The 9,766-nt window shown below is 36.3% G+C and overlaps 1 pseudogene; it reads left to right on the forward strand.

The window, feature by feature from the left end:
• Positions 1–867, forward strand: part of LOC106734015 (heterogeneous nuclear ribonucleoprotein A1-like) — a 1,138-nt pseudogene extending 271 nt beyond the window's left edge.
• Positions 868–9,766: the final 8,899 nt, after the last annotated feature.

The following is a 9,766-nucleotide window of genomic DNA, read 5'->3' on the forward strand; positions in this document are numbered from 1 at the left end:
TGGATAAGATTGTCATTCAGAAATACCATACTGTGAATGGCTACAACTGTGAAGTTAGGAAAGCTCTGCCCAAACAAGAAATGGCTGGTGCTTCCTCAAGCCCAAGAGGTAAAAGTGCTTCTGGAAACTTCAGTGGTGGTTGAGGAGGTGATTTTGGTGGTAGTGACAATTTTGGTCATGGAGGAAACTTCAGTGGTCACTGTGGCTTTGGTGGAAGCCATGGGGGTGGTGGATACGATGGAAGTGAGGATGTCTATAGTGGATTTGGTAATGATGAAAAAAACTTTGGAAGTGGTAGAAGCTATAATAATTTTGGCAATTATAACAATCAATCTTTGGGATCAACAGTTCTCATAATGGCTATATCGCTGGACTCCCATGTAGTTGACCGTGGTTAGAGTCCCAGACCCATTGGCTTAAACTCACACCAGGCACGTTTGCATGTGTGCCCAAGATCCTAAAAGGAGAATTGAGGAGAAGGGATTGCAGCATGGCCTTCTCTCCTGGGGGGTGATTTTTCACTTTCTGTCTCTCTCTCTTTCCGGTGAGTGCTCATGCCCTATAGCACAAACCACTCCAAAACAAAAACAAAACAAAACAATGTCTTCAAATTTTGGACCCATGAAGTATGGAAACTTTGGAGTCAGAAGCTCTGGTTCTTACGGTGGTGGAGGACAATACTTTGCCAAACCACAAAATCAAGGTGGCTATGGCAGTTCCAGCAGCAGTAGTAGCTATGAAAGTGGCAGAAGGTTTAAATTAACTGCCAGGAAACAAAGCTTAGCAGGAGAGGAGAGCCAGAGAAGTGACAGGGAAGCTACAGGTTACAACAGATTTGTGAACTCAGCCAAGCACAGTGATGGCTAGATGTCATTTGTTGCTTTGTTTTGTTTTGTTTTGTTTTCTTTTTTCTATAGGACATGCGCACACCAACACTTGTCTTTTATTAGGCCAGATAATAAATAGAGATGCAAAAAAAATAATAATGCAAGTTTTAATTTGTTTCAGAAATGCTAACATGAAGTGGAGTTATTATTCTTTTTAAATATATTGATAAAATAATATTTATAAATGCCTCAGTTTTTTTAAATGAATTTTTTTGCTCTAAGTTTTTCCTTTTATTTGGTAAAAATCAACCATGTATTTATGCTTTGATAAAGCATTGGTAGTATTATAAAAATACTTATTGTTATTTTCTTCTTATTAATTTTTATTTTATTATTATTTTTTAAACAATAACTATATATCATTTGGTTTGTAAAGAGAATTTATCCAATCTGAAATAATTCTCAGACCAGTCCAGTTGATAATACTATACATGGTATCATTAACAGATAATAAACAAATTGTGAGTCCAACAAATATCATGGCTTTCTATTTTTTTGACCTGATTTTCAACTCTATACTCTTCCTTTCTCTGCCCCATTCCACACTGTCTTCAGCATACATAACTATTTTCACTGCTTTTATGTACTCCAATATTTCAATCAACCATAAAGTGCAGACGATCAGTATATATTAAGTAGATACATACAATATCTTTCCTCCATAGAATGCTTTGGTTCACTCAGCAATAAATATTCCATATTCAACCACTTTCTTTCAAATGCCAGGATCTTATTGGTTTTTTATAACTGAATAGTATTCCATAGAGTATATGTGCCACACATTTTCAATCCATTCATCTGTTCATGGACATTTGGATTGGTTCCATGCCTAAGTAATTGTGAATAATGCTTCAATAATCATTGATGTTCAAGAGCTTTTCCAAATGAGCATTCTCCTGTTCTTCGGATAGATGCTCAGAAGTGGTATTGCTGAATCAAAAAGTATTTCTATTTTTAAGTTTTTGAGAAATATCCATATTGTTTTCCACAGTCGCTGGACCAATTTACATCCCCATCAACAGTGTGGGAGAATTTCCCATTCACCACAACACTTCCAACACTTACCAATTTTTGTATTTTTTTAATCTTTGCCATTCTGACAGGGTGTTATATTATTGTGGTTTTAATCTGTATCTCCCTTATGAAGAGGGATGTTAAGCATTTCCTCGTATGATTTTTTGCCATTCATATGTCTGTCTTTGGGAGATTTTTGTTCACCTCATATTCGCAACTTTTAATTGGGTTCATCATTTCTTCTCAGGTAAGCTACTTGAATTTCCTGTGTATTCTGATTTTCAGTTCCTTATCTGAAGCATAGTTTACAAAAATGTTCTCCCGTTCTGAGAGTTCTTGATTCACACTAATTACTGTGTCCTTTGGTGTGCAGAATCTTCTTAATCTGACAAAATCACAATTCTCTATTTTAGGGATTATTACCCTTGAATTAGAAGTCTTATTTAAGAAGTCTTTGCCAACCACATTGTCTCTAAGAGTTTCCCTAGTATTTTAATCCAGTTCTTTTATAGTTTGAAGTCTTAGGTTCAGATCCTTGCCATTTTGAGTTGATTTTTGTTATTGGTGAGAGATGGAGATTCAATTTCATCTTTCTGCAGGTAGATACCCAGTATTTCCAGCCCTATTTGCTAAAAAGGTTTTCCATTTCCCAATGGATTGACTGGTATCCTTTGTCAAAAATCAGTTGGCTGTAACCTTTGGGGTTTATTTCTGTGGTCTCTATTTTATTACATTGGTCCACCTGTTTGTTTTTGTACCAATACCATGCTGTTTTAATTATCACAACTTTGTAATATACCTTGGGGTCAGGGAGTGATATGCCACCCACTCCACTCTTCTTACACAGGATTGCTTTGACAATACAAGGTCTTTTATGATTCCAGACAAATTCTATGATTGTCTTTTCTAAATGAGCAAAGAATGTCTCCGGTAATCTAATTGAAATTGTGTTAAATATGTAGATTGATTTGAGTAGAATTGCCATTATACTTATGTTAATTCTTCCAATCCAAAAGCATGGGATTCCACTCTTTGTGTCATTTTCAATATTTTTTTTTAAAGATTTTCTTAATTTTCTTTGTAAATGACTTTGACTTCCTTAGTTAGACTCATCCTTAGGTGTCTTATACATTTTGTGGCTATACGTTTTTACATGTTGATTTTGTACCCTGATGCTTTACTGTATTCATTTCTTACTTTGAGAAGTGTTTTCACGGAAAACTTTGAGTCTCTAAGTTTATCATCATGTCATCTGCAAATAAAGATACTTTCAACTCTCCTTTGGCTATTTGAATGCCTGTTAAAGCACTATATTGAATAGGCATGGAGAGAGTGGGCAGCCATGTCTTGTACTAGTTTTTAGTGTAAAAGCTTTTACTTTTCCCCATTCAGTATGTTAGCTATAGGTTTTTTGTATATGATTTTTATAGTGAAATAACTCTTCTTTACTAATACTGCTAAGAATCTTTTTATTTTTTTTTTGAGAAGTTTTTGCTATAGGGCATGTGCACTCACCTGAAAGACAGAGACAGAAAGCAAGAAATCACTTCACAAGTGGGATGGCCACACTGCAATTCCTTCCCCTCCAGTCTCCTTTTGGGATCTTGAGCACACACGCACATGCACCCAGCATGAGTTTAAGCCACCAGGTCCAGGACTCGAACCACGGTCAACTACATAGGAGTCCAGTGACATAACCATTACACCAACTGCTGGTTTCAAGAATCTTAGTCATGAAGGGATGTTGTATTTTATTAAATGCTTTCTCGTCATCAATTGAAATGATCATATGTTTTTTATCTTTCTGTTAATATGGTGTATTAAGTTTATGGCCTTGCGTATGTTCAACCACCCTTGCATCCCTGGACAAAGCCTACCTGGTAGTGGTGAACAATCTTTGTTATCAGTTGTTGGATACAATTTGCAAGTGTATTGTGGAGAATTTTTGCATCTATATATTCATCAGAGATATTGGTCTGTAGTTTTCCTTTTTTGTCATGTCTTTATCTCTTTTGGGAATGAAGATGGTGGAGGCTTCATAAAATGAGTTTGGGAGGTTTCTTTCCTTTTGAATTTTTACAAATAATTTGATTCTATTGGGGGTTAACTCTTTTTTAAAAGTTTTCTAGAATTCAGAAGTGAAGCAACCCTGACCAGGGGTTTTCTCTGTGGGAAGGTTGTTTATTACTGATTCAACCTTATGGATTGTTATGGATCTATTAAGGCTTTCTATGTCCTCTTGGTTCAATGTTACATGCATCCAGGAATTTGTCTATCTCCTCCATGTTCTCCTGTTTGTTGGTATATAGTTGTTCATAGTTCCTCTGATGATGTTTTGTATTTCTGTAGTATCTGTTGTAATGTTGCCTGTTTCATTACATATTTGGATTATGTGGTTGCATTCCTTCCTCTTCTTTATCAGTCTAGTTAATGGTATGCTGATCATGTTAATCTTTTCAAAGAACCAGCTTTGGCTTTCAATTATTTTCTGTATAGTTTATTTTTTATTTCATTTATTTCTGCTCAAATCTTATTATTACATTTTGATTGGCACTTCTTGTTTTTCCAATTCCCTGAGTCATGATGTTAGGTTATCTATTTTCCAGCTTTCCATCTTTTTCTTATACTCACTAATTGCTATGAATTTTCCTCTTTTTTTCCTCTTATTCCTTCTTATATGACTGTTTTTACAGTGTCTCATAGATTATGAAAACTCGTGGACTCATCATCATTCATTCCCTTTAATTTTATTTCAGACTTATTTTTAGCAGTTAAGTCATTCTCAAGTAAGTTTCTTATTTTCATGTGTCTCTGTATTTTTGAGAATTTTTCTTGAAATTCATATCAAGTTTAATTCCATCATAGAGAAAATGCTGGATATAATTTCTATATCTTTGAATCTATAAAGACTTGAATTTTGCAGTTTCTTTTTTTATATATTTTTATTTATTATTTTTATATACATACAATCACATTGTTTAGCTTACAAAGTGAGCATTTCAATATGTGAACATTTCTCCCGAGTCCAGTTGATCAAAATATCTTCAACAGGTAACACCACACTTTCCCATCCCATCAATGCTCTGCCTCTGTATCCCTCCTCCAAATGACCTTCCCTAGGCCCCACTTCTCCACACACTCTCCATCTGGCATATACTCCCATCTCTTGTGTTTGTATATCTTTTAGTCAATCAGTTTCGGTCATAGAGTGCAGACACTCGGTATATATTAAGTGGGGACATACAGTGTCTCTCCTTCATAGCCTGGCTTGCTTCACTCAGCAGTGAATCTTCCATATTCTTCCACTTTCTGTTAAAAGCCATAGTTTTGTTGATTTTTATGGCTGAATAGTATTCCATAGAATATATGTGTCACAGTTTTTCAATCCATGCATCCATACAAGGGCATTTGGGTTGGTTCCATGTCTTAACAATCGTGAATAGTGCTGCAATAAACATTGATGTGCAAGCACTTTTCCAATGAAGAATTCTTCTGTCCTTTGCATAAATGCTAAAAAGTGGGATTGCTGGATCATATGGTAGTTATATTTGTAGAATTTTGAGGAATCTCCAAATTGTTCTCCACAGTGGCTGGACCAATTTACATTCCCAAAAGCAGTGGAAAAGAGTTCACCTTTCACCACACTCCCGCCAACACTTACCTTTTTTTTTTTTTTTACCTTTGATATTCCAACTGGAGTTAGATGGTACCTCACTGTTATTTTGATCTGCATTTCCCTTACGATCAGAGATGTTGTGCATTGTTTCACATACCTTTTGGCTATTCATAAGTGATCTTTAGAGAACATTTTTTTTAACTCCTTCTCCCATCTTTTAATAGGGTTGATCATCTTTTTTTCCAAACAGCTTCTTTAGTTCCTTGTGTATTCTGGTTATCATTCCCTTATCTGAGGCATAGTTTACAAAAATATATTTCCATTCAGAGGGCATCAATTCACACTAATTACTGTGTCTTTTGCCATGCAGTAACTTTTTAGTCTGATATAATCCCACTTTTCTACCTTAGGGATAATCGTCTGTGCTGTGAATGTCTTATTTATTTTATTTATTTCTGCTTGAATTTTTATATTTATTTTCTCCTGGCATTTTTTGGATTTTTCTGATGTTGTTTCCCAGTTCCATGAGGCATGATGTTAGGTTGTCATTTTGCCACTTTTCCATCTTTTTCTTGTGTACACTAATTGCATAAACTTCCCTCTTATGACTGTTTTTTCAATGTCCCATAAATTATGGAAACTTTTGTACTCATTATAATTTGTGTCTATGAATCTTTTGGTTTCAGTCTTGACCTCTTCCATAATCATGAAGTCACTTAGAAGTAGATTATTTAGTTTCCATGTATTTGTGTATTTTCGAGAGTTTTTCCTTAGATTAATATAAAGTGTAATTACATCATGGTCAGAGAAGTTGCTGGATATAGTTTCTATGCCTTTGTCTCTGTATTTTGTGCCCTCTCATGTGGTTAATCTTTGAGAAAGTACCATGTGGGGCTGAGAAAATTGTATATTGTGTGATTTGAGGGTGGAAATTTCTATAGATGTCTATCAAGTTCATCTGATTTATGATATCATTTAGGTTTAGAATCTCTTTGCTTATTTTTTGTTTCTTTGAACCATCTAAAGGAGAAAATGGGGTGTTGCAATCTTCAACAACTGTTTTGATATAGACTACCTCTTCTTTTAGATCTAGCAGTCTTTCCTTTACATATATCTGTGCTCTTGAGTTCAGAGCAGAGATTTTAAAACTGCAATACCTTCTTGGTGAATTAGTCCTTTTATTACTATGAAGTAACCTTCTTTGTCTCTTTTTATGATTTTTGTCTTAAAGCCAATTTTGTCTGAAATCAGTATAGGAAATCCCGCTCATTTTTTGGCTTCCATTTGCATGGAATACCTTTTTCCAGTCCTTCACTTTTAGTCCATGTATATCTTTATCCACGAGATGGGTTTCTTGTAGGCAGCAGATGGATTATTTCTGATTTTTAATCCATTCTGCCAGTCTTTGTCTCTTGATCAGAGACTTTAATCCATTAACATCAATGTTATTATCAATATTTCCAAATTTGTCCTTTTTTTCCCCATATGAAGGATAATCTTGCTGGGTATAGTGTTCTTGATTGAAATTGTTTTTCATTTAACGCTTTGAATATATTTCCCCATCCCCTCCTTGCTTACATTGTATCCAATGAAAGATCCTGTGTTAGTCTGATGGGACAGCCTTTGTAAGTGATTTGTCACTTCTCTCTTGTCAATCTTAGTATCTTGTCTTTGTCGGTAGTTTTGGACAATCTAGCTATAATGTGCCATGGAGAAGATCTTCTTGGAATCATTCTACTTGGGGTTCTTTTCTTGGGTCTGGATGTCTGAATGGCTCCCTCTACTTGAGAAGTTTTCTTCAAGAATTTTGGGGAATACATTATCAATGCCCTTATTAGTTTCTTCACCTTCTGGCATACAAATTATTCAGATATTTGGGCATTTCATGGTATCAAATATTTCTCACATTGTGTCCTCATTTTTCTTGGCTGTGTTCTCAGTATTTTTTAATAATTTTATCTAGGTCATTGGCTTTGCCTTCTACTTCTGAGATTCGATCTTCTGCATAGTCTAACCTGCTTTTAATACTTTCAAGGGAAGTTTCGATTTTCTGTATTACAACCTTCATATCTAACAGTTCAATCTGATTCTTTTTTATAGTGTCCAAATCTTGTTTCATATTCTGGAAGGACTTCCTTATCTCTTGGAGCTCAATGTCTCTTTTCTCTTGCAACTCATAGAATTTCATTACCACAAATGTTCTAAATTCCTTTACTCACATTTTGGTAATATCTTCTAATGTTTCCTTACTTGGAGATTAATTAGAGTGTTTTTTGCAGGTGATGTCTTACTTGATTCTTTCATCCTTGAGACTCTTTTCTGATTTTTACTTATTGGTAATGTATTCACTTTTTGCTAATTTGTTGGAGAAGTATTCTGTAAGTGTGAGCTCGTGTGTATCCATAACTATGAAATAATTCACTGCTATTTTCTCCCTTTTACTGTGTCTTCCAGTGTGGGAATCACAGGAAGAGTGTTGAAATCAGATTTATGAAGGAAAGTTTCCTTCTTATTTCAACAGGTACAGTGAGGGGCAAAAAATTCTCAAAAACTCCCAATGTTCAGATGTGTAGTTACTATATACCTAGTCTTTTCTAGGCAGTGGATAAGGGTTTAGTAATAAAATAGAAAAGGAAAAAGAAAAAGAGAGTAGAAGAATACCAATAGGAAGAAAACATGAAGAAATATAAAGGAAAAAAGCAGAGCTGTGAAGAAAAACTGAAGAAATAGGAAGAAAAAGGAAGAAATAAGAATGAAAAGAGGAGAAATAATACATCACACAAAATAAAGAAAGGTTAAAAAATGAAAACTGTGAGGTGCACAAACATGTCACACAAAGGTACAGGACAGCAAAGAAGGACCTGCCTGGATGGATTCTGACATGGGTGAGAGAAAGAGAAAGAAATTAGCAACTTAAAAGCACAAAAAGGGGACAGAATTTTTTTTTAAAAAAAGGAAAAAAAATAGAAGGGACAGATAAGAGCAAGAGGGCAATGACGATCTTTTCCTATCTGGCTAACACAATGTGTGTGGTGGGGGTTGGCCTAGTTGGGGGAGCTTTGCAGCTGTGAAGTTAGATCCAGAAGGTACAAGACAGAAGAAATGGACCTGCCTGGATAGATTCTGACCTGGCTAACACTGGGCTTTGTGAATGTGTGTGAGGGTGGCCTAGCTGGAGGGCTTCACAGAAGTGAAGCTGGACCCAGAAGGTACAGGACAACAAAGACTCACTTGCCTGTACGGATTCTGGCATCAATGAGAGAAAAAAAGAGAAATTAGCATTTTAAAAGCACAATGAAGGGGACATAAAAGCTGTTTTCTCTTCTTAAAGAAGAAAAAAATGTTTGAAGTGAGAGAAAAGAGCAAGAGAGAGTTACAGATCTTTTCCTACCTGATTTCTATATTTGGGAGAGGGGTTTGGGCTAGCTGGGGAAGCTTCACAGCTGTGAAGCTGGACCCAGAAGGTATTGGACAGAAGACATGGACCTACCTGGATGAATTCTGACCTGGCTAGAACTGGGCTCTATTTGTCTGAGTGTTAGACAATATGGGCAGCTTCACAGGTGTGAAGCTGGATTCACATTGTACAGGACAGCAGAGATGGACCTACCTGTTGGATTCTGACCTGGGTGAGGGGAAGAGAGAGAAATTAGCATCTTAAAAGCACAAGGAATTGGATTAAAAAAAGCTTTCTTTTTTCTTAAAAAAAGAAAAAAAAATGTTGGAAGGGACAGAAAAGAGCAAGAGGGAGATGCAGATCTTCTCCTACCTGGTTAGCACTGGGCTCTGTTTGTGGGGTTGGGTTGGTCTACCTGGAGGAGCGTCACAGCTGTGAAACTATACCCAGAAGGTACAGGACAGCAGAGATGGACCTGCCTGGATTGATTCTGACCTAGCTAGCACTGGGTTTGGGGTCGGGGGCAGCCTACTTGGAGGAGCTTCACAGCTGTGAAGCTGAATCCTGAAGGTACAGGGCAGCAGAGATGGACCTCCCTGGATGAATTCTGACCTGGCTAGCACTGGGATCTGTTTGGCTGCATGTTAGCCAAGCTAGCACTGAGCTCTGTTTGACTGAGTGTTAGCCAAGCTGGGGGAGCTGCATAGCTTTGAAGCTTGTCCCAGAAGGTACAGAACAGCAGAGACGGACCAGCTTGGGTTGATTCTGACCTCGGTGAGAGGAAGAGAGAGAAATTAGTAACTTAAAAGCACAAGGAATGGAATTTTTAAAAGCTGGGTTTTTGTTCTTTAA

The sequence above is a fragment of the Tupaia chinensis genome, unplaced genomic scaffold, assembly GCF_000334495.1.
Source record: "Tupaia chinensis unplaced genomic scaffold, TupChi_1.0 Scaffold147292_1, whole genome shotgun sequence".
NCBI classification, from domain to species: Eukaryota; Metazoa; Chordata; class Mammalia; order Scandentia; family Tupaiidae; genus Tupaia; species Tupaia belangeri.